The sequence below is a fragment of the Ammospiza caudacuta genome, chromosome 6, assembly GCF_027887145.1.
Source record: "Ammospiza caudacuta isolate bAmmCau1 chromosome 6, bAmmCau1.pri, whole genome shotgun sequence".
NCBI lineage: Eukaryota > Metazoa > Chordata > Aves > Passeriformes > Passerellidae > Ammospiza > Ammospiza caudacuta.
This window is the reverse complement of record NC_080598.1, coordinates 57,258,042-57,283,086: the sequence shown is the minus strand read 5'-3', so window position 1 is coordinate 57,283,086 and position 25,045 is coordinate 57,258,042.

Below are 25,045 nucleotides of genomic sequence, written 5' to 3'. Positions count from 1 at the left end.
TAGGATTTTTGTGTTTTTAAGTGTCACACATGATCTCAGCTGTCAGGGCCCAGTTCATCCACCACAGGGGGAACTTGTGCTTTTCCCTTAGTGTTACCTGGCTATGAAATGGCATCTGGGCATGGCAGCTACTCACCAGTCTGTGAAACCAAGAATGAGAATTGTGTTTAATGGGCCTGTTCAGAAATGCCTGCAGTCAGGATTTCACAGTGTGTGGGGTTGTTGCTGATTGTGGGCTGCCATGCAGGGAACTGTGATTTGCAAAGGTGCCCAATTGTTGTCAGGATTGGCTCTTGCTATTATTCTTGTTTGTAAAAATACATTTACAGTAAGAGCAGGCATTTTAATTAAGGGAAGAGCTTCAGAGTTTTTTCCTGCTCTCATTCTTCACCACTGAAGTTAAAATAAATTAAAGCCACCAGTTTCTACACCAGGTTTCAGCACAGGACTGGGTTAATGAGAAAGCAAATGTTTGACAGCACTAATGCCCTGGTAAGGTCCATGAGCACATCTCTGCTAAACCTGGGCTGGGGGGAGCAGAATTCAATGTGTGTCTGGTTTCCGTCCCTGCTCCCTTGCACCCTCTGAATGCCTGCAACAGTGGGTCTCCACTGCAGAATAAGTCTGGATGTAGTTTGTGCTTAATTCCACTGTTCCTTACAGTCTGGGCATGGGTTCATTGAGGAGGGAGTACATTGACCTATTCCCACCCATGGTACCCAGGACTCAGTGAAAGGAAAGGTTTTGTAAATATTCCAGAGGCTTTTATGGAGTCTCCACATCAATCGTGTCTTTCCTGGGTTTACTTTGGCAGAAGTCTTCTCCCTGGATCCTCTCTGAAGCTTCCAATAGGATAAAACTCTGTAGTGTGAAAAACCCCCCTTGGGGACCAAGAATGCCTCTCCATATGTCCTAGAATCTTAAAATGGTGTAGGTTGAAGGGAGGTTGAAGGTTTTAATTCCAGCCCACTTGCCATGTCCAGGGACACCTCATACCTGACCAGGTTCCTCAAAGCCCCATCCAGCCTGACCTTGAGTATTTCCAGGGATGGGGCATCCAAAGCTTCTCTAGGAAAAATCTGTCACTTTCTCACCACCCTTACAGCAAAGAATTTTTTTCCTACTGTCAAATCTAAACTCTTTCAGTTTAAAGCATTACCTCTTGTCCTTTTAGTCCATGTCCTTGCCAAAAGTCTCTCTGGTTGTTTTTTAGCCCCTCCAGGTATGGGAAGGCTGCTGGAAGTGTCACCTTGTAGGAGGCAGCCCTGCTGCAGCTGTGTCCAGCTGTGTGCTCTCTGGGAGGTGCTGAAGGAGAGGTCCAGGTGTAGCTGGCAGCATTTGCCCAAAACTGCAGATTGTCCTTTAGGGTCATGTTAGAGGCTGGCACTTGCCCTTGCACAGATAAAAAGAAATTTCATGTTTAGGATTATCAGATTTCCAGCTACTCTGCAGAAACAGCTGTCAGCAAGTCTGTGGCAGCAGATGCTGGGATGTTGTTCAGTGTGCTCTGGGCTAATCTGCTGCTCTGCCCTCCCCAATTACAGTCAGTTTTTGCTATCACAGGAGGAAGCTTGGACAAATGCTGTGATAAAAATGTACATCAAAGTTGCCTGGGTCCTTCCAGAGTGAGGAGCCTGAGGCAGATACTCACTTTTCCAGTCAATTGACTCTATTTAAAGAGTTCTGTCAAGACAATCCATGCTTTGCTTTCCCACTACTCCCTGGGCATTGTCAGGGTGGATTGCCTCAAAAGAGCAGTAAAGAAACCTGGAGGGGGAGAGAGAGGCTGCTTAGAGGTGACAGCAAAAGGAGCACACAGCCTGAACTGCACTCCAGAAATCTCCACCTACCTGGGCCTCCAGCTTGCTGGGAGATTGGTGTGAATTGTGGCACAACTTGCAAACACCATATTTTTGTATGTGCAGTATGCTTTTGGGTACATGAGAAAGGATGTGCCAGCCAATCCACAGGGCTAGCTGCTCCTGAGATCCTTTGGCATCCCAGCTAGAATTTTAGACACAGCAACTATGAATGCTCAGCCACTAAGACTCAGAAGCAGCACCTACTATAGTCCAGTTTTATGTGGCTTTCTCAGCAGCTGTGCTGGTTGGAGCAGATCTCCCAATCCAGGCTTTGAAAGTTAAAAAGTCACCATTTGTAAGGGCATCTTCTCTCCTTCCTATCTGGAAATATACAGAGCTGGCCTTGCTGAGAGGAACTCACAGGTTGTCTTTGGGACTAATGCCCCCTTGGACATGATGCCCCCTTGTTTCTCTGTGAGATGGATGCAATTCCTGACTGAAATCATACAAGGACAAACCCAACACAACTTCTGCTTGCTGACCTGTAACCACAGCATTGGCACAGTCTGAATTTGAGAACAAACCATCTTAAAAACCTCGGATTATTTTTATGTCCTCATTTTTGAATAAAAGCCAAAATGAGCAGAAAGAAAAGTAGTTATGGATTTTTACCAAATTAATGTCCTGTATTGTGGGAAACCCAGCCATTAGAGAACTGACATGACAGACGCGAAATCAGAAGCGAAAATGAAGCTGGTTCCTGGATTTTCTCTCTCCAGTAAAGACTCCTAGAAAAGGTTCCCTGACACCTGGCCTGTAATGCCTGAGTCTTCCTCAGAGCTGTCATGCAAAGTCACAGTGAATGGAAAGAAGATCTTGAAGACAAATATTCATATAATCTATTTTAGAACAAGAAGAGTGATGTCTTAAAAATGTTTCTGTGCCTGTAGAAAGAGTCAAGGTTACTTGCTTAGATACAACATTCACATTGCTGACTTTCTTTGGCAAGAACAATCCTGTTTGTGGTGATGATGCGACTGGATTTAGAAAAATATTGTAGCAAAATACAAACCAGAGAAGGAAAGGCTGCATTTATATTGAACTGCATTTTGTGGTCAGTTATTATTAAAGGCAAATGCATGTTCTGAAAAGCAGTTCAGGTCTCTCAAAAGAATCAATCATCTGTGTGAGCTGACAGGAAAGGTTTACAGAGCAGGATTTCATCATGTTTTCATTGTGTCTGGTGAGGATGCTGTGCAAATTCATTGTTTGCCTTGATCTGCAAAGACCTGCCCCTGGAGAGGAAGAGGAGGAAGCAAGACACAATAACTATGGTTTCTGAGAAACTTTGCAAGGAAATTAAACAATAGCAGAGTAGAAGGCTCAACAATTCTTGGTAAACAAAATGTCAATATGTTGATTTTACATATATATGGGAATTTTCATCTGTATGTTATTAAGGTCCCACAGCTAATGCTGTGATTTGTTTTCTCCTTTCAAATCAAGGTAAAGATTAGCTGTAGTGTCTGTGGAAGGCATTGATCAGAATTCCCATATTAAATACAAAAATATGATTCTCATGGTGACAGTCTGCATAGAAAGTTAATTTCTTTTCAATTTCCATGTGCAAACATGCCAATATGATTATTTTTGTTTTGGTAACACCTGGGATAAGTCTATACCACAGAGCAAAGCCGTTTGCTACCTTAAAACAAACTCCTTTACTTTTTGGTGTAACTACTGCACTTTTGCTGACTCTTGCAGTTTTTTTCCCACATTCTTTCATGTTTTCCTTGATTCAAAAAGTTTTCAGGTCCAGTGGAAAACAAAAAATCTGTAGTTTCAGTTTCTACCCCCTTCCTGTTTTGTGATCACTGTGGCCAAAATGGTGATTTCCTGCTTGGTTTCTACCCTGGTAGAATTTAGGACTGGAAAAATAGTTTTGCTGAGGCCATAAACAGATGTTGCTCTGCTGCATCAGCCTTTTCATGGTCCTGACCACCTCCTGTTTCAGAGATGGGCATCGAGTTGCAATCCCATCCCTCTAGGATAGGATGTGAGCCTCCAACAAATGATCATCCCAGCTCATGAATGCACAGAGTGCTCATAAAATCAGAGCTGGAATCCCTAAATTTGCCATAGGTGGTCCCCAGACTGTTGCAATGTGCTGGTCTGTCTGCTGTCATGGATGCACTCTCTAAACCTCTCTCTCCCCCTGGCCAGACAATCAGTTCTTCCAGGATCCACAGAGCAGCACTTACACTGAAATTTGTTCTATTTCATTCTGTTAAACTCACTCGATGCTCTCTCTTGCACAGAATGCAAGATTACCCTGAAGAATAAAATAAATGAATTAATTGACATTTTAATTAATTGCAAGTTTTAATTAATATTCACCAGAGTGACAAGTGTTCTGGAATGCAAAACAGGAGTAACTTCTGAGGAAGAGAGGAAAAGGCCCAGCAGTTTCTGTTCAGGTTAAATGAAGACCTTGTAGCTGAATATATATCAGGTGTCTGCTGACTCCATTCAACACCTGAAGTTTCACTCATTTTGAAACAGCACAGACAGATCTTTGTTAACAATACCAGGGGCTGTGAGCAGGGCTCAGGGATGGAGGACACTGAGTAGAAAGCACAATCTGTAACTTGGCCAGCTCATGTTTAATACCCTTGGTTGAGCTCAGGCAGCACAGAGAGCAGGGTCAGGGAATGGACATGGCAGATGTCAGGTCCATTTTCTGTTTTCTCCCACTTTTTGCAGCCTGTCTTCTCCCATGGGCTGAAGTTGTTCCAGGTAGGAACCTCCAGGAGACCTGGAGCCTGTTGATGACTCTGCAGGAGCTGAGGCTCTCATTAAGTGTTGCATGGATGTGCTATGTTCTATTTGCATAGCGAGGGTCCCTTTCCTGAATTGCTATGAAAACTGGCCTGTAGTTTTCTCCCAGGCATGAACTATAGCCCTTGACAAACCTGTGAAAGATGGACTCCTTTTAGTCACTGTTGGTAAAGAGGCGGGAATAGAAATTATCCCTCTATGCAATTTATTATTCACTTTGTAATGCAATTTTTATGTCAGCATTACTCCACTGATTTCATGGGATTTTGTACCTAGAGCCTGTGACCTTAAAGGATGGGACAGGGATGTACTACAGACAGGATCAAATGTTTGACAAAATAAAGAAACCAATATTCTCTTTTTTTCCCCCTGGATTTTAAGCAGCTGTAGATCTTCCTGAAAAGACATGAACTAAGAGCAGTGAAGAGTTCCCCATTCTGCCTTTGCAGCATAAATATCTGGACATTTTGCCGAGATAATAGTGTATTCCCCAAAATTATCTTACTGCTAAAACACAGTTCTTAGCTCATTTGACTTCACAGTAGATTTGAAATCATGAAGGTGGAAAAGACTTTGCATTCCTTGGCTGTTCCCTGAAACAGAAATTTCCCTTCCCCAATGGAAGGCATGATCACACATCACATCAAGCTGACCCAATTATTAATTTTCACTAATAAGAGACCTCTCCCTCCTTCCTTTCTTCCTCTTTTTGTTTTCTCCTCACCCCTACCTGCAGCCCAGCAGCAGACCTGGTCTGCCAGCCTGACCTTTGCATGAGCCAACGTAGATTTTTTGCTGCATTAATTTTCTGCCAGGATAGTGAATTCACTCAGTCCAACAAGGAAATCCACCCCAGTCACAAAGAAGAGGAACACATAGCTGGGAAAATGGGAAAAAGGACACAGGATGCAATGACCAATAGAATCAGACCGAGATACTATAACATGTTATCTGGAAAAACTCTCCTGGGTTGCAAATGATCTGTTGGAGCACCAGAGCAGTCCTGGCAGAGGCTGAGCCTGCTCCTTTGTTCGGTTATGCTCTCTCATTGATGGTGGTGATACCTCCCAAGATGCCAGGGAATTGTCCCAGTCCTCTGGTGACCTCTGGGTGATGAGAACCCTCTTTGTTTTGAGTTAGGGCTACACTCAAGTGCTTTGGATTCTGCTTGGAGGAACCTGGGGACCATCCTTGGGTTTCTCTGTTGTTGGTTGTGTGTTGTTACAGGAGAGGAGGAGTAGCTGGAGTGGGATTTCTCTGTCCATGTGGCAGCTAAGCTGCAGGTTACACTCTGAGGCAAAGAAGACTCTTCCACCGTGAGGAAAAGATTAAGCTGAAATCACTGAGGAGGAGAACAAGCAAAACAGTCACCAAACCTGATCTTTTGGCCACTACAGCACTCCAGAAATCAAGAAAACAAACTGACTTCAAGCATATTTTCCTCTGTGCATCATCTATGCAAAACCAGACCCTAAACAGCAAAAGAATTTACTGTAATCCCATTGTTGCCAATTAAGTGTCTTCTGCTTCTAAATGGAAAGAAACTTCAATGTTAATTTTAAAATATTGCTGGCATTTATCATAGTAATTACTTTAGCCATGTAAAACTCCAGACACCATAAATACAGTTGATACTATAGATTAAATGCTCCCAAGGCACGTGTTACTGATGCTACAAAATGCACAAGGAGACAAGGATATTCTCCAAGCTCAGCATTTGTTGGGCTCTTGCAAAGCCATTTGAGCACACAGTTGCCTCATCAGATTTCTGAAAATGACTGATGTTCCCTGTCAGAAGCCATCCATCTTTATCAGTGACTGTATTTTGGAGGAGCACACTGGGCAAACACACTCACGAGCTCTGATATGAACACATGCCTCACTGCAATTACATTTTCCAATCAGTAACTTTTAAAGATGGGAAAAGTTTATTTCAGGGACATTGAATTGCCATGATCTTCACTTTCCAAATTCTCAGGCTCTAAATATCAAATCTCTTTGATCTCTTATAGGTATTGTGGGTATATAATCCATAAATTAATCATACAGAATTGCAAATCAGCTTAGGAAATGTCCATCCTAATCTACTGCTGTGGACCTCTGCACCCAAAAGCAATGAATGATGTCTGTGTAGGTAGGAAAAAAAGAGTCTTGATCAGATACATTGCTCCAGTGGACAGGCTTGGAAAGCTGGAGAGGGTGAGAATTTAGGGACATCAGCAATCAAACTGTGAGGTACCTGAAACCAGAAATTGGCCAAGTTTACAGAGGTAAAGTGTGACCATTTTTGTAACAATCTGATGTGAATATTATTTATAACACTACTGATTATAGGCACAGCTGACAGGGAAAGCTTTTCTGCCTTTCTGTGAATATTACCAAAGGGTAATGTCTTCAAAGAAGTGAATGATTTCTGTTAATTTGGCTGTGGTCTCTCCCTGTAGAGAACCTGCCCCTTCAGCAGGTGATGGCACTGACAAAGGGGTTTTGGGGTTATGCTTCCAGCAGGTTTTCCTGCTGACAGGAGGAGGCTGAGTGGAGCCTGCATGAAGCAGGAGCTGGCTGAGCCCTTGGAAGCAGCAAGACACATGCACAGTGATGTGTATTGAGTAAAACACACATTTATCACTCCATTGCTTTTTATTAATAGGAGGAAAGATACTAAAAAATAACTCAACCCCAAGACACAGAATGGAGATAAAGCTGTTTTATAGCAGCTGAAAGCATGTGGAAAAATTGTTGCATGGCTGGAACTTATTTGGCACTAGGGAAAATGTTTGTTGAGCTGCCAGTAAAAGTGCAGAAGAGGAAATGCTTATAAGAAGGGATCTAAACAAGCACTGAGCTTCCTTCCCATCAAGGTCAAATAGAGCATTTGAAATCATTAGAAATAAGTGAAAGAACAGATCATATTGTCACTGTAATGACTCAGAAAACAATTGGAAATTCAATATTTATTGTGGTAATCACATTTGTAAGGATACAAAAACTTTCTGCCACTCATGGAACTGCCCAAGATTTATTTCTTGAGAATTCTGATTCTCATAGCTGGGGCAGAGTTCCCAAAATTCAACTGGTGTGGCCTGAAGGGTGAGCTGTGCCTGCAGTAGTGCCACTCTTGCTCATATTTAACCCAAGGGGATATTTCCCTGCCCACCACCCTCCATGCAGGAGATGTGGCAGCATGCTCTGGCACAGCCCTGGCCAGCTGCTGCAATGCAGGGCACTGGAAGACTCTGTGGCTAATCTGGCTGCTTTAAAGGATGCACCTTCTGCTGAAGAAAACTGCATCCAATTTGCTTTCATGTGGAAGCATTGGCTCAGCAGAAGCACTTTGTGTCCTGTGGCTGCAGTGATTTTTTCCTGAGTATAACACACAAACCCAGCTGCTGAGAACATTGATATAGAAAGTATTCAGTGGCAGTAGGAAATCCCAGGCAGTCAGTGCACTAGAAAGTTGACTGTTGTAGGCTGCTTTTGATTTTCACTAGAGTTACACTGGGGTGTTTTCAGATGACAAGCTGACTTCAGGAACAGAGAAAAAGCTCTATATATTTTGGCATTATTTGAAACCTTCTTTTATTTTGTATTGCATTTCACACAAGAGAAATAAGAGGTTTCTTTCTTGTTTTCAAAGCAAAATATGCATTTTGCTCTGTTTCCATGGGCTCTAACTAAGAGTCTTCTGTGATCATCTTTTGCAGCCAGTGTGTTGCTGGTTTTTTAAGAACTTGTGGTCATTATGGAAGATAAATGACAGTCCTTGGAGCCCATGGCTGAAGCACACATTAGTCACTAGTAAATGATGTATAAAAAATATTCAGCTTGCAAAAAGATAATGATGGTTCCTGTTTGAAAATGCAGAAAAATGCACATATCTGGAGCACAAAAGTGTCTCATCAATATCTCTGTGGGTAGAAAACTAACCTGTCAAGAAGAAAATGTTGAAAAGATGGGGATATTTATGCACTTGCAGCACTAGATCGTAATGATCTAAAGGACTATTAAAGCAAACTTAAAACATTAGATACTGGAGGTAGACCACATAATTGTTTTTTTCCATGCAGCCTAGGAATGCTCTAAAAAAATTCAGTAAGGAATTGCTCATTCCACATCTTTGACCTCCAGTGATCCTGCCTTTCTCCATTTCATTGTTATCTGTAAATTAATGGCCCTTCCTGATGTGACCTTTTACTGACAGCAAGGTCCTTCAGCCCCTGCAGTGCTGGAGCTCAGCACTGGGCCAGGGAGGGAGCCCAGGTGTCAGCAGCCTGTCCTGGTGGCTCTGGCCAGGGCTGTGGCAGCAGCCACAGTGCAGGGCTGGGGTGGCCTCTTGGCTGCTCTGTCCCCTGGCCCTCTTCCCCACATGGCAGCTCCCAGATGAGCCACCAGCCCTGCATTACACAGAAAACCTCATTGCTTTCCCAGAACAGGGAGTTCTGCCTTTTCCCCTGGTGGGGTGTCAGGATCTCTGCTTGGTCAGAGTGACCCCGAGAAAAGTTGGAAAGTCTCTTTTCCCAGCCCGGCTTGAAGAAGGAGTCAGGGCTCTTCAGTTCTCGGTCTCAAGGTTGTTTATTGTATCTTATCTGTAAAAAAATTTCTCCTGTCCACCTGAGGTCTGCTCAGCAGGACAGTTCCAGGCACTCTGCCTGCCTCCAGGGCAGGGTTATGTCTTTATACTAAAAACTACATGTACAATGTTTACAATTACTTCCCAATATCTATCACCTATGTTAGACAGTGAGCTTCTACTCTAAACCAATCCAAAAGTGCCAACATCACAGCAGAAGATGGAGGCCAAGAAGAAGAGGGAGAAAGGCTGGACACACCCAGTTCCCTCCATCTTGCCTCCTGAACCCCCATACCAAAAACCCCAAAATCTACTTTTTCACCTCGTGATAACTTCACTACTATTCTACCTAAACTGTTGTGGCTTGCTGATTTTCATATAAGGTTGGTAACTTCCTCCACGGGTCATAATCAAACCCACAGGTGTTTTGGGCTCTGTGCCAGGGTCTCTGAGCCCCTGGCAGGGGTCCTGGCTGCTCAGGACAGCCAGAGGGATGTTCTTGGTTCTGACAGTGGGGAATTTGGTGCATTTATCCCAGTGCAGGGCTCCAGCCCCCAGGCTGGGCTGAGTGAGTCACACACAGGGCCAGGAGGTTGGGGTGTGGTGCAAGGGGGAGCTGCCTGCCAAGAGTAGGGAATCCACTTTTAGCCAATGCTTTATATCCTTGTGAACCTGTTTTTCTCACCTCCCACTCCTGTCTCTGTAAACCAACCTAAGGGAGAACCTTTTCTCTGTGGGTTACCAGCAGGATTGAACTGGCTGGCTGCTGTTGTTGCTGTTGCTGCTGCTGGTAGACCCAGAGCTTGATCCACTCATCCAGAAACCTCCAAATATTGATGTGTATCTATAAATTACCCAGCTTGATTTTCTGCCTGTTGTGTGAGATCAGCAAGAGATCCTCCCTGGAGCAGGAGAAAGGAGTCATGGGGTAGACATTGCAGGATCACCCCTTCCCAAGTCAGTGAACCACTGATGCAGCCCATCTGTGCTTTTGAACTATTTCTTACCCACTTGGAGGGCTGGGACTCAGACCTAGACGGAAAAGTCAATTGATCAGGTTATGTTTCATTTTCTTTTCCATTAGTAACTACAAAATCTGCAGGAAAGGAGAAAAATGGCAATACAAACTCCTTCACAAGAGACCTTTCTGCATGGGCAATGCTCTGTGGTCACTCTATGCCTCTACTGACTGATCGTAGAGATAAATATTCACCTTTAGCTCCTTCCTGGCACACGCTGCTGTGAAGGGGGTGATACAACACTGTCACAGACATCTTTTATGGAAAATCCTTTCCTTAGGATTTTTCCTCCTGAGAAGCTGAGAGGCCTCAGGAACAAAATGTAAACATTGATTATCTGCTGCTGTGGAATGCAACAGGTGGATCTGGGATTGGCCCATGTTGGTTGTTTCTAATTAATGGCCAATCACAGTCAGCTGGCTCAGACAGAGAGTCCGAGACGCAAGTCTTTGTTATCATTCTTTTTCTATTTTTAGCTAACCTTCTGAAGAAATCCTTTCTTCTATTCTTTTAGTATAGTTTTAAGAAATAATAAACCAAGCTTTCTGAAACATGGAGTCAGATCCTCGTCTCTTCCCTCAACCTGAACACCATCACACAACTCCACAACCTGAAGGGTTATATATTCCTCCTTTTACAGGAAAAGCCTGTAGGGTGCAAAAGAAAAATCATTCAGTGGCTCTGGACATCAGTAAATGATGTGTGTCAGTCAGTCAGGTGCTGCCCAGTGCTCAGAACAGGACCTGGGGTCTCTCAGCTGTGCTTGAGGAGTCTGTCACAGCTGTCCTGTTGCAGCAGAGATAACCCTGACTCTCTCTGAGTGCCTCTCTTCATCCTTTACAGCTGGAAAGGCTCCCAGAGCTTTGAAATTTTGATCTACAGTCCTTTTTTCCAACTTTCATAACCCATGGAAATGAGGGGATATTCTGTGTGAAGGGAGGCTTGCAGAATTCACCTTTCTCCTGCCAAAGGTGCCCTGTGTGGTCTGCCCTGGGGGGGTTGAAGGTTTAACTCTCAGCAGAGCTGCAAGAAGCTCTTTGGCATCACACAGCAAAACAACAAATTGAACCTGCCCACCCTCTGACCTGTGCAGCTCTGCTGGAATGAGAAGCAGTCAAATTCAGCATGCTGCAACTTTATTATCAGAAAACAGAACGAAATCTCTTTAGCAACACATTATTTACTTCAGAAATAACCTTGAGTTGTCAGCTGGGGAGAAATATGCTGCTTTTCTGTATCCACTTCACATTTCCCTGGCTTCCAAGGTTCAAATCTGAGGCAGTTTCTGCTGCTGTGGGAGAAACAATAGCCTGTGCTGAGTGCCTGGTAAAGGTATTTATAGGTGTACATTATAGTCAAAGAAAGTGCTGTAGCATTATGTTTTCTAGACACAAAGAACAGCTCCATGTTTTCAGCTAAAATGTTTTTTATTTGAAATGAAGACAGCATCATAAAAAGTACAAAAATCCAACTCACGCTGAGGAAGCTTGCAGAGCATTTTTCTTGTGAGCTCTGCTGCAGGAACAATGACAGCAAAATTGTTTCTTTGCCAGGAGTACAGGGAGCCACTTTAGGAACTCAGTCCCCAGCTAGCAAAGGTAGTTACCTCATGGCTGCTTGTTAGAGCAGGTTGGAAAAGATGCTTGCTGTCATCCATGGCATTTCTATTTCAAAAGAGTAGGTAACAAAATATCCTGAAGTTTTCACTGAAAATGGGGGAGATGGGAGGGATTCTGAAAGTGCCATCCTCTTGTTCACATCTCTTCCCCTCCTCTATCTCCCTGCTGCCACTGCTGGGGTATCTGGGGTGGAAATAACCTTCCAGGCTGTCTTACTTTGCATGAAAGGTTTTGTATTTGTGCCCTGCATCCTACAGAGTAAGGAAGATTTATACAAAGAAAAGGAGAGTAGAAAAACAACTAAATAGACTGGAATCTGCCTGGATTGCCTTATGTAAAACAAACAAAACCCAATATGTGTCAATTGGGAATATTCTAAATTTAATGCATCCTTATGTGGTTTGAGTAAAGTCAACACAAACAGTTGACTATGGAGATTAAAACTTATAAAACACAAACCTCAGCTAGCAGAAATAATCACAACATTATTTTAAATGCTTCATATGTCGGGCTGAAGTGCAGCCATGTACTGTTATGGAGAAAATAAAAACACTGTGAGGCAGGATGCTGGGGGAAGCCTAGCAAGGTTTTATAGCTTCTCTATATGGACAATATGATTTTATGAGGCAAATTTTCCATTGCACATCTCAGCAAGTTGCCCCTTAGCCACTGACAGTCCTTGTAGCTTATATATTTTTCTCTCCTTCCACTTTCTTCCCCTCTAGGGAGAAGAAAATGTGACCTCTGAGCAGTTTAGTTGAGAACAGAACTTTTGGGATGCTGAGAGGCAGCCTTGTGGTGGAGTTGTTTTGATGGCCAAGGAAATGCACTGGGAGAAGGGACTTTACTGAGCCTTGTGGCCCTTTCCAGTCCTGGTGAATCTCTCCTGGAAGTTCTTGGAAGGGAAGAACAAACTGTGCCCTAAGGGGCTGTATGGGACCAATCTGCCCAATATTCACTAGATACACTGGGGGAAAGTCAAAGTTTCTGAGCTCAGGCAAATGGTTTCTAGCCTATGATCATTGCCTGGAAATTAAAAGGTTACAAGACAAACAGTGGCTTTTGGAAAATAATGTCCTGTTAAATACTAAAAATTTGGGCTAATTAAAGCTACACCATCCTTTGGGAATGGGTCATTTGTATGTTTGTTCCAAGACTAAATTTGGATTTTGGTGGCTGTTTGCCAGCAGTGATGAGTATGTTTTATATTTGTTTTAAAACATCTTCAGGATTTCAGCTCACAAATGGAAATGGAGAAAAGAGGCAGATTTTACTGGAATAAATAAAACCCTGTGGTCTAATGTGACATTTGAATAAATTACATTAATTACATAATGTCTTGGAAATTTTTTGTGCTGGGTTTTGACAGGGTTGGCCTCCAAATGATAAACTACACTGGAAAAGTTATCACTAGATTGAAGACCCTGAGTCACATTAGCAAAGCAAGATTACCAGCATCACATTTTTGTTAATTTCTGGTGCAAAGTCAAACAAAGCAGTAAAATTGCAGCATGGCAGGGGAAAGAAAGGCAATGGGAACAATCTCTGCAGTACTCACAGTGTCCATTTAGAAAAATACCTTTGGGGAAGTGGGAGGCGTTTGCCATGCCACGTAATTCTTCTCCCAGTGGTCAGGTATTGACACAAGAGCAATGAAGCGCAGGGTGTTTTAATTCAGTCAAACAGCTCAAAAAACTCAATGCTCTGAGCTTTCAGGCATCCCATTCCCCCCTGCTCAGAGGCAGCACAGCCCCTGCCATGGAGCAGGCAATCCCACTGCTGGCTGGGCATCCAACACCTCCCTCACACTGCCTGGATCACTGAACATTGCTCCTTTAGGTCCCTCTCTTGGTTTCTGTCTTGGTTTGGAAAGACAGGAGGCTGCTAAGGAAGGCAGGAGCCTCCCCTGAAATGGAGAATGTAAACCCTCCCCACCCCTCCCAATTGCTATAAATTTTAAATTAAGACCTCTCAGGTAAAAATATGGGAGTAGAAATAACAGTTCCTTAATAGGGAAGGAAAAAATAAAAGGATAAAATAAACAATGCAGTACACTAGAATAACACTGACAGAGTCAGAACCCAACCTGACACCCTGTGGGGTGTTGGTGGCAGTCCCATTGGAATTGTGGCTGCAGCCCTTCTGCAGTGTCAGGGGTGGTTCTGTTGGAGCAAGGGGGTCCTGTAGAGAAGGATGTATTCTTCCTCTGAAGATCCAGTGGAAGGAGAGACAGCTGCTGTTCCTCTGGGGAATCCAGTGGAGAAGCCGTGCTGGTGTCTCAAAAACCTCTGGATTATATCTGGGTAGCAATGCTTGGCTCCTCCCTCTGGGCAGAGCATCTCACAATGGGATGTTGTAGTTCTTATCAGTCATGCAGTGCCATTCAATAGCTGTTATCAGCAGATGTCCCCTCCCGAGGGAGGTGTGAATGTGGTCACTCAAAGAGAGAGATAAAGCAAACTGCCCACTTGACAAAGGTAATCTGCCATACAGATGGTAATTGAAAACATCTTGCATTGCATCTTCAAAAATTTCTTTCCAAAAAAAGTATCCACAACCTGAAATCCTGAATTGCTTTAGCAGGACAGGAAGGAAGGTGAGGCTGCCTTGGTTTGAAGCTGCTCTCCTGGTGCACTGTGGGGAGCAGAGGGAAACTCATGCAGTGAGAGCATCCTCACCCACAGAGCTCTCAGAGAGCAGAGAGGCTGAATTAGAGAATCCTAGTTGCAAAGTGTCATCAAATATCCACTGACCTGGGCCTGTTTTATGCTTGCCATCTCTTCAGAGTTTCCTGCCTCCATCCTGGCAGCAGAGGGGTGATGGTGCTGAGAGCTGGCATGTGCTGGGACACTGGCAGCCAGCTCTGGGAGGGGAGCTGGCAGCATCCTCCCTGCTCCAGGGTGATGAGGCTGGAGTCGTTGTCATGGGATAAATAAAATATTCACGTGTTTGAGAGATGTATTTCCCTCACACTTGGGCACTGCAGGTCAGAGCTTGTTCTCAGTGGTGAGGCACAAATCCCAAACAGCTGCTTTGCCTGTGAATGTGTGCATGAGATTCTTTTTGCATCAGTGTGAGGGGTACCAGGGAATCTGATGCCTTCTACAAACTGTTTGGAAGCTGTTGATTCAAGAGGAGAACCATTGCCAGGCTTTAGGGATTGCTGTTTATACAAGTATTTTAAATAGCAGTTGTTCTTGGAAAATCTGATTTAAAAATAGCATTATGCCTTTGTATTCCTCTGATTGCCAGATGAGATGCTCTGTGTTCCCAAGGATTTGTTTGGGTTTACTCCTCTCTAAGTGCCAACACTAGAAATTCAATCTCAGTTCTGAGAGCAAACCACGTCCTTCTCTTCTCACATATCCTCAGCAGTAATAAAATCCTAAAGATCAAAGCATGCCCTTGGTGGCACTTCTGCAACCTCTTTATTTGCAGTGATCAGCTCTCAGCTGGAATCCTGTCAGCACTTCTGTCCTGGGTGCCTGAGGAAGGGCAGGACCCAGATTGCTCCTTGTGTTTTGTCTTCCTCGACAGCCAAAGAAAACCAAGTGCAAGACAATATCAAAAGGATGGGGATGTGACTACACGTGCTATACCTCACTGTTACTGGGTGTAATATTATGTCAGTGTTGTTGACCTGCTGAGAAAGTGCTGATTTTGTCTTTAGGGAAAAATTTTGCATTTTAGTGCACCTTTAGTGAACTGACAAATGCCAAAGTTGCTGTTCCCAACAAATGTCATTTAAGCCCAGGGAGCAGAGGAAACAAACTCTGAAGCCTCCAATCCATGGCTTTAAACCCGAGGAATTCAAACTCCAGTGACACTCCCTTAGGCTGTAGCTCATTCTCTCCCCTCACACCACTTTCCTGGCCCCAGAAGGACACCCCTGATGCTGTGGAGTCAGGGATGGCAACAAAAGACTCCAGTCTTCAGAAGGTAAATCAGAAGGCTTTAATGAAAAGTAGCACATCTTTTTATAATGTGACTCATTAAGGTGAGACTTGATTGGTCTCAAAATAAAAACCTCTCACACTATTGGTGAACCATGAACTCTGGAGAATCATATCTATCAACAATGGCTACAGAAAGAGAGATAATAATTGTTTTAATTCTTTTCTCTAAGTTTCCCAAGCTTGGCCTGGGAGAAATTATCTCTGTTTCTTTGATTGAACTGAGAATATCCACACACCCCTGTGGTGGTGTTCACAGGGGTCTCAGAAAGAGGGAAGAGATGAGGATCTGACTCCATGTTTCAGAAGGCTTGATTTATTATTTTATGTTGTATATTATATTAAAGCTATAATAAAAGAATAGAAGAAAAGATTTCATCAGAAGGCTAGCTAAGAATAGAAAAAGAATGATAACAAAATTCTGTGACTGACTGAGACAGTCCGGACAGCTGGACTGTGATTGGCCATTAATTAGAAACAACCACATGAGGCCAATGACAGATCCACCTGTTGCATTCCACAGCAGCAGATAACCATTGTTTACATTTTGTTCCTGAGGCCTCCAGCTTCTTAGGAGAAAAAATCCCAAGGAAAGGATTTTTCATAAAACATGTCTGTGACACACCCCCACAGAAAACAGACTGAGACACCCCATTACACAGACTGCTCAAGCAGTTCATGAGCATTTCAGACATGACACGCTCAAATTTAATAACTTATTGAAACAGGTTCTGCTGGCATCCAGGTTGTGCTTTCTGCCCTGGGGGTGGCAGGGAGGGCTTGCAGTGCCCCGTGGCCCTGAGCCATGCCTGGAGAGCCCTGCAGCTCACAAGGATGCCCGTCCTGTGCTGGCTGCAGCTTCCAGCCCTCATCTTGCTGGCACCAAAGCTGTGCCCAGCCTGGGATGTAAATTGAATCTTGTGGGAGCTAATGGAGTGAGGAATTTGACACACCTTTTCCTTCTCTCTAGATGGGAGCCATATGGCTCCTGACTCTTACAGCGTTCCTCAAACTGAAGATGAATGAGCATTAACATATGTTCCCTGGAGTAATTAAAAATGTGATCATAAACAGAGCCTGACTCACTGAAGGCAGATTGTTGTTATCAGGGAAAAACTGAATTGAGGGCAGTGCTTCAGAGGTGAGCACCTACCTGGGGTCCCAGGTGCAGGTAAGGGTGCAGGAGTTTGCATTCAGCATCAGTAACAAAGACACTGGGAAAAAGGAGGGAGATGTGTTTGATGTAAAACCCATCAGCTTAAAGCACTCTCAAGGAAATTTGAATTAAAGCATTTCAAGGGTTTGGGCAGATGTGGCTGGTGCAGCTTAGTTTGGTGAGGCAACTCACTGAGCCAGAGGATTTTAGTTCTGTGCCCAAGTCTTAAGAAATTCCAGCTGCTAAATTTGAGGGATGTTTGAGAATTTCCCTGGAATGCACGTGAGGAGACAGAGAAGCAATCTCTAATGCTGGGGGAAGAGGTTTTATGTGTCTCCGAAATGAGCTGTATTCCACAGCCTGGCTCTATCAGCAATAGAGACACAGAAATATTCAAGGGAAATTCAAGTAACCCATCATGGAAAGCTCTCTGAAAAAGGAAGAAGTTTCCTATTTTCCATCTCTCCTGAGAGGAAGAAGTGACTGGGTGTGAGGAGAAACCAAAATAGTTAATGGCTTAAACACTGTTAAGGTCATTGGAAGACTTTAGAGCAGAGGACAAATTTTAGGAAACCAAACTATGAAAGGCTAATCTGAACCCAAGGAGAGGTTTGGCAGTGCTGGGTTAATGGTTGAGTTTCATGAATTTAGAGATCTTTCCCACCTAAACTGTTCTATGATTTTGTGAAGGTGGTAAGAAAACTAATAATATCAAATGTAGGAGAATTTCACCTCAGGAAATACAATATTAATAAGGGCATAGGGTATTTTAGAGGTTTCAAAGTGAAAATTTTCAGTTGGTGTTCATGAATATTGCAAAACAGATGTTCTTCAACTGATTCAAGGTTCTCCTTGCTTATGACTGGGAAATTATAGACAAGGTGTGTTGACTTCTCCAAATCAATGAGATCTATTAACAGGAAAAAAATAAAAAAAGAAAGAAACAGGCTATTAAAACCAAGATAACATCAATAACCCCCCCATGATCAAACATATATCTTTGAATTCAATGCTTTATCTGATGGCACCAGCTACTTTATTTCCTGTTTTAGAGAGCAGACATTTTTATTTGAATTACTTTTGTAGAGAATTTCCAAATGTATCATAGGTCAAAAGGCAAGCAGAATAAAAGGCAAATTTGATATAAATCATTTATTGCAAATACTTTGCTTAGTGAATGATGAACCAGAATAACAGAATGGATTTAGATCTTCTGCCCTTCTAGGTCATGATTTATTACTGCCTGCAGGTCTTTTCTCATTCTTCACCCACTCATGTCTCCATAAAATGTCTTGAAAAAAAAGTGAATAATATCCCAAGTCCTGTTGTCCAGGGACTGTCAAATGGGTGGAGAAAAAAATGCATCAAATGTAAATGTAAACTCCACTCTGCAATGTAATGGTAGGGCATGATTTGCATAAATATTGTTTGCAAAGAGCAATTAGCACTTCATTTACATTCAGTGAAGTAGCAATTTGCACATTTTCAGGAAACAATTTCTTTACCCATATGTGCAAATTTTGTGCACTGCAATTGACACGCTAATAAAAAGATCTTAATAGACCAATTTTTTCTGAAATATTGATTCACCCTCCTGAAATATTGATTCGGTGGGCTATTTGTAAAAACAGAAAAATGCAGATTTGAATTTTTAAAACTTGCTTTCTAGAAAAAAAATCAGAATTAATTTAAGATGTCTGCAATCTTCATGGTCTTTAAGTGGTATTTTAATGGGTATCTTTGTCAGAGAAATATAATAAGCATTATTAAAAAGCATTAGCAAATTCAGTCTCCTAATCTGCAATAACAATGAGTGTATTTGCATATTGCAGTATGGAAATAATACAGTCCATTTCCTAGTGTCAATGACAAACTCAATTCTCCATTAAATGTTAATAAAAATATTTCACATTTTCTCCAGAATGAAGAAACTTCCTAATTAAGAGACAAATTTCATACTTACAGCAAATGCAGAGAATTTTTATAAACAAAAATTTACTGGAAGTTGGACATGAAAAGAGCAACACAGTGAGTTCAGCCAGCTGTTGTCAATGGCCATTTCTGGCCTCTGCAGCAGGAGAAATTGATGTTAAGTGATTTATTTAGACCTCCTGCAGCTGTGTCACTAACAATTGCCCTGTTTGTACAGTTTCCTTCACTATTTTGTCATTTCTCCTATAGATGCACATTTGGAGAGAGGTAGGGATTGGGGTTCCCACAGAAGTTGGGTTGTGCTGTGCTTGGTAGCTTTTGGAGGAGAGAAATCTTTTGGGCCAAGATTGCTGATATTTGGAACATTGCATTTTTCCATTCTCAGTCTGAGTTTCCTAGAAGGGTTTATTTTTGGAGGTTGTTCAGTTGCCCATTCTGGAAGGGTAAGCATGAGGACACAGCAGCAGAGGATGCAGATGTTCATGGATTTCCCTGCCAAGCAGGCTGGACACAGGCTGCCCCTGCTCTGCAAGCCTCGTCCCGACATGTCCTGGATGGCAGGTCCTAGCAGGAGACCCTCAAATGGAAATATTTGCTAAATTGTCCCTAGTTATGAGTTCAGGCAGTCAAATGCTCAAAATTCTGCCTGTTACTCTTCAGAGGCAGTGCAAGAGAAACATCCAAACATCACAGGGCACCTTTGAAAACCTTCCTCATACTGTGCATTTTAATAAAAGGCATTATGTATCAATCTTTGAACAATCACAAGGAGAATGAATAGCAAATATGACAACAAACAGCAAAGCCTCCACAAAGTCCCAGTTTTATGTGCTTATTAAAGTAATTGTTACAATAATGATCTTGTATTCTTTGCCTTTTCATCTCTGTCACAAGAGAAGGGATCATTATGGTTGCACCCAGGAGTGTGACATCCAGATCTATTTTGAGGTCTCATTATTGTTGGTGTTGTCTTTTTACTTCACAAATCACATATTTATATTTCATCTCCTGTGTCAGGTATTCAAAGCTCTGCTTTGATCAGTGTAAATTGCATGTGCCCCTCACATAAGGTGGGACCTTTGTTTGAACCTACAGAGTAGTTAATTTTGAGATCTCATGTGAATCTCTGAGTTACTCATCATTGGTTTACTCTATTTTTATTTAGCCTTTTTTTTCCTGTTTTTTCCTATTTTTCTTCTTCTTCTTCCTCCTATCTTTCTTTGTCTTATTTTTTTTTCTAGCATTCTACAGAGCCTCTGAGACCTTTAGCAATATTAACTCCTAATGCAGTCGTGTCCCAGCCATGCAGTAACTTCTGGGGTGCTCAGGATTTACCCAAGCAGTGGGTGTTTTCCTCCCTGTACAGACCTTTAAACTAAAAGTCCACCACATCATTATGTACATTACAGACAAAAAACACCCTAATGAGAAGGGGCATAAATACCTGAATCTTTAATGTTTCTATAGCCTCCGTGGGACTACATTTTTCAAATGCCTCATAACACTACAAGAGAGGCTAATGATAAGAATGCAGTAATGACTCAAGAAATTTAGGGGTCCTCTGACCTTCAGCAAGCCCATGGGTTTATTGTTTGCAAAACAAATAGATTTATCCAATTTTCTGTTGATTAACAATAACTAAATCCAGTGACAGCAACTGATCCATGAGCAGGAACAGCTGTGGCCAGCCTGTGTGGGTACCTGGCAGGTAGCTGGGGCTTGGGCTGAAAGATGGAAATTGATCTCTGCAAAACCACCTGGATTTTGTGGTTTCATCTGCTGAGTTGAAAACTGCACCAAGCCAAGAATGTGATGATCTGGGGCTATTTAAAAAGAAATAGAAATAAAATTCTCCTTCTTTCTCAGTAGCCTTGAGAGATGATGCTCCAGGTCAGACCTGCTGGCTGTTTTAAGTTGGTACCAGCACCTTCAGCTGGGAAGCTGAGCTGAGGAATGTCTGTCTCCATCTCCCATATGAGCAATGTCACTAGTGAAGCCACCATACAAGACAGAGCTGTTTGAGGGCCACACCCATCTGATTTCCCACTAAATCTTTGTATCTGCTGTTTTACTGGGGCTGGCTCTCAGTTTCCACAGCCACCTGCCTAATGGGCATTTTGGTGGTGGGACTGAAGTTGAAAGTCTTTAAAATGCTGAGTGTGGGCTGTGACAGGATTGCATGATAAAGAAGCCACAAGACCCTTGTACTTCAACCTTTAGCTATGGTTCCAGAATCAGTCTAAATCTAGTTTTCCCCATTACAGCTGCAGTGCCCCATCTACAACCAGTAGAAAAACCACAGTTTAATGTTTTGGGTTTTTTCTTGCCGCCTCATCAGAAGTAAACAGTCACCATGAAGTTCCTCCTGTCTCCAGGAATTAAGGATGTGCTTCTGTCCTGATTTATTCACTTTTGAGACAGAGTTTAATTTTGCAAAACGTCTCTCTCCTCAGTCTTTGCATTTATTTTTGGCAGGAGCAGTTGCCTGCGGCATGAGCACCGAAGACTGGCTCAGTGTTAATAGTTGTCAGGGAAAATGAAGAGGCTATTTCTCACAGCAGACTTTCACCCTGCATGACAAATGCTGGTATGAGCAGATTAAAAATCAGTGCATGGTACAATATGTCACACATAAAGCAGCTCCATGTTATTAATTGGCATGCTACCCATTAGCTGCCCTCAGTGTGTGCCTCTGTGAGTGGAACAGGAGCTGCTGAAATCAGGTGGGTCAGAACATCCTCTGGTATGAAGGTTTGCAGCACTGATGGAACTAATTGAGGTGTTCTGATTCATAGCACCCAGTTGCTTGGATAAGGGTTTGAGATGCTTTTCCCCCCTCTAAAATGTGATTCAAACTGCATTTTATTACAATGAACAGCAGAGATACTCTGTGATATGTGTTCCCCTGAACCCTAAAACCTTTTTAACCACAATGGGCCATTTAAAACCTTGATGTGATTTAGACAGTTTTTTTTTTTTTTTTCCTTCTTTTCTGCTGTTTTGTGACAAATCCTAATTATTGAACTTGAAAATTTCCCAAGGAAGTTATTTGGTCTTAGGACACAAATTAGTTGCTACACACAAAAATGGGTTTACAAAGCAAAGCAAATCAGCAAAGGCTGAAGCTCATTTTCCAAGTCATATTAGGGCTGGGAATTTTTTCAATAATCTTCAGGAAAACCCCAAAAGCTAGAACATAATTTTCAACAGGTTCAGAGTTGGAGTAGCAGTCTTGCAAGTGCTGGGCACCCCCTACACCAGACTTGGCGCCAGCCTCCCTTCTGCCAAGTTTCCATGACAAGTAGAGGCCTCAGGATAAAACAGCTTGGAGGTCTAACCTAACGTTGCTCCTAGGGTTCTGCATGCTGGGAGAGTTACCCTGGTTAAAGAAACTTTTCCGTGAGGGGGGATCAGGGACAGCCCAAGGGACTCTGTAGCCCTTTGTGTGGCTGGTGAGGCACAGCCTCGCCTGCTCCTTCTGCTCAGTGCCTCTCAGAGCAGCAGGGACATTGCAAAGGGGCACAGCACAGCCTTTTTCCAGGGGAAATAGTTCCTTTCCAGTGATTGCACAGGCAGGAAAAAGCAGTTCAGACAGAGCAGGACACTGGAACAAACTGTTGCAGCACACAGGGGCTTTTGGGTGTGAATGTCTGCAGGTACACAAGGCACAAGCTCTGAAGAGTTTTGAGCAGACACAGGGCTGCTCAGACACATGAGACCTCAGTGACTGCTTGACTTGTGGTTGTAGTGATGTTGGAGTCCTTGGCAGTCACAGGTTAAGCTGCAGATGTAGGATGTTGATGTCATATGTAATGACCCCATTTAATCTGAAGTGGGGCAGAGTTGTATTTACCCTCAGGCTGGGATTTCTTGCTTGGACACTGTGGGCTCCTAATTTGCTGATCTCTCTTCGGTTATTTTTTTCCCCCCTCCCTTTCATTCCTTTTATTCTTTTAAACAGTCTCCAACTCTCCCTTGCTTCTCTAACATCTCCTTGGTGCCAGAAGAAAATTCACATTCACTCCTGAAGCCTGTTTTCCTGATGCACTCTCCACCTGTGCAGAACCTGGGATCAGAACCTTACAAGAGTTTGTCCTACCCTTGTCATTACCTCTATCATCCTCCAGAGAACAGCAGAGGCAGCATGACCAACTCATGTACCCTTTTGGGGACACATTCCTGCCAGATGTCACAGCTCTCACAGGCTGTAGGGTGCTGTGGAGTCTGACATGCACAAGTCACTCAGATTTGCATTAATAATGCTCTGAAAATCTCAAGCACCCTTTTTTATTATTATTACTATTATTCATTATTACTATTATTTTATTTAATTAAATTTTAGTTTAATTTAATTTATCATTATTATTTTATTTAGTTTTATTATTATTACTACTATTTTTAAATTTTATTATTATTTTATTTAATTTTCTAAATTTATGTCTTAGCCACAGCCTGGGCTTGCTTAGTTCAGAATGTGAATATGTTTGTTTTTCCTTGGCTATCAAAATAGAGAGGTTATTCTGTCTGGACACATTCATGATAGTCAGTTGTTTCCTGATAACTGCTCCATTAACATCTGTCAGCATGGCCCCCTCTGCTCATAACCTCCACACAGACCAGACAGCTTTCCTAGCAGAAGGGACATACAAGAAAATAAAAGGCAAAATGTCAGCATGTTCCCAAATGAGGTGCCCTGGGAGATTCATGACACAGTGGTAGCTGTGAAGAAATGCAGATGTGACAGGTGGCTGACAGTTTGCTACTTTGTCTATAATCCTTCTGAAGTAGTGGCAGAGATTTTCTTAAATACAGTGATTACCATGAGAAACCTCTCCCCAAAAGTGTTGTTTACATCAACAATCATAAGATGATAAGTGACAGGCCTGGGTCCTTTCCATTATTTTCAGAGGACAAATACCATGGGTCAAGACTTTTGGAGGAATAATAATAATAATAATAATAATAATAATAATAATAATAATAATAATAATAATAATCAGCAGCAGCAGCAGCAGCAGCAGCAGCAGCAGCAGCAATGGATTAATATAATAATAAAAACAGACCAGCAAGCCTGAATAAAATAGAACACAGTCTGAATAAAACAGACTCCAAAGCCTGGGGCAAACTGCATTTGCTAAACCATTTGGTAAAATGGGCTGAGGCAGATATTTGCGCTAAAGTAAATCAGGCAGAAGTTGCCTTTGAGTGATTGAAGGACAGGCTCAAAAGCATTTGGACGGCCCAGAATACAGACATATTGCTCCCTGGGCATCCTTCTGCAGAGGAACTGCTGTGGCTCTGTGCTTCTCTGCAGAAATAAGCAGAGCATTACTGGTAGCAAGGTGGTAGCCACCTTCTAGACATGCTGCTGCTATTTTTCTTGGACCACAGAAATGATATATCCAAGGTAGAGTAAATATAAAAACAAATAAAACTGCTCTCAAAAATGTTTTTGTCTCAATAATTAATTCCTCAGCAAATTTTCTCATCATAAAACATGTCCTAATGAGCTACCAGGAGGAGAGGAAATTCATCACTTACCTCACAAATATCAACTTGAGAGCACTGCTCATGTCAGATGGCATAATTAATGACTTGAGAGGGAGCATGGAGCAGCACAGCCAAAAACACCATCCCCATCAGTCATTCCACATCAGCCCAACTCATCCATGATGCTTGATCTACAGAGGATTAGCCAGGCAGCTAGAAGGAGATATGGGGCTGAAGGGAATGCAGGCAAATGTGGTATATCTAATCTTGATTTATCCTAGCTGGTTTCCTGCTTGTCACCGAGGTGCCATGGCAGTTGGTCGTGCATTGTGTTTTGTTTTTGTGGTTTTTCTTTTTTTTCCCAGAGAAATAAGATTTAAAAACTTTGAACTTCACCCTCCCTGATGCTGAGCAAGCCATCTTCAGCCCCCTGTCAGAACAAGGTCCTCTTGGGGTTCAGCTCCTGTTCAGCAGGCCTGGGGGGTGCACAGAGCAGGTGAGACCTCTCTGTGCTGTGGTGAGAGTGTCACAGACATCTTTTGTGAAAAATCCTTTCTTTAGGATTTTTCCCTCTTCTGGGAAGCTGAGGCCCCAGAGAAAGAATGTAAACAATGGTTATCTGCTGCTGTGGAGTGCAACAGGTGCACCTGTGATTGACCCATGTTG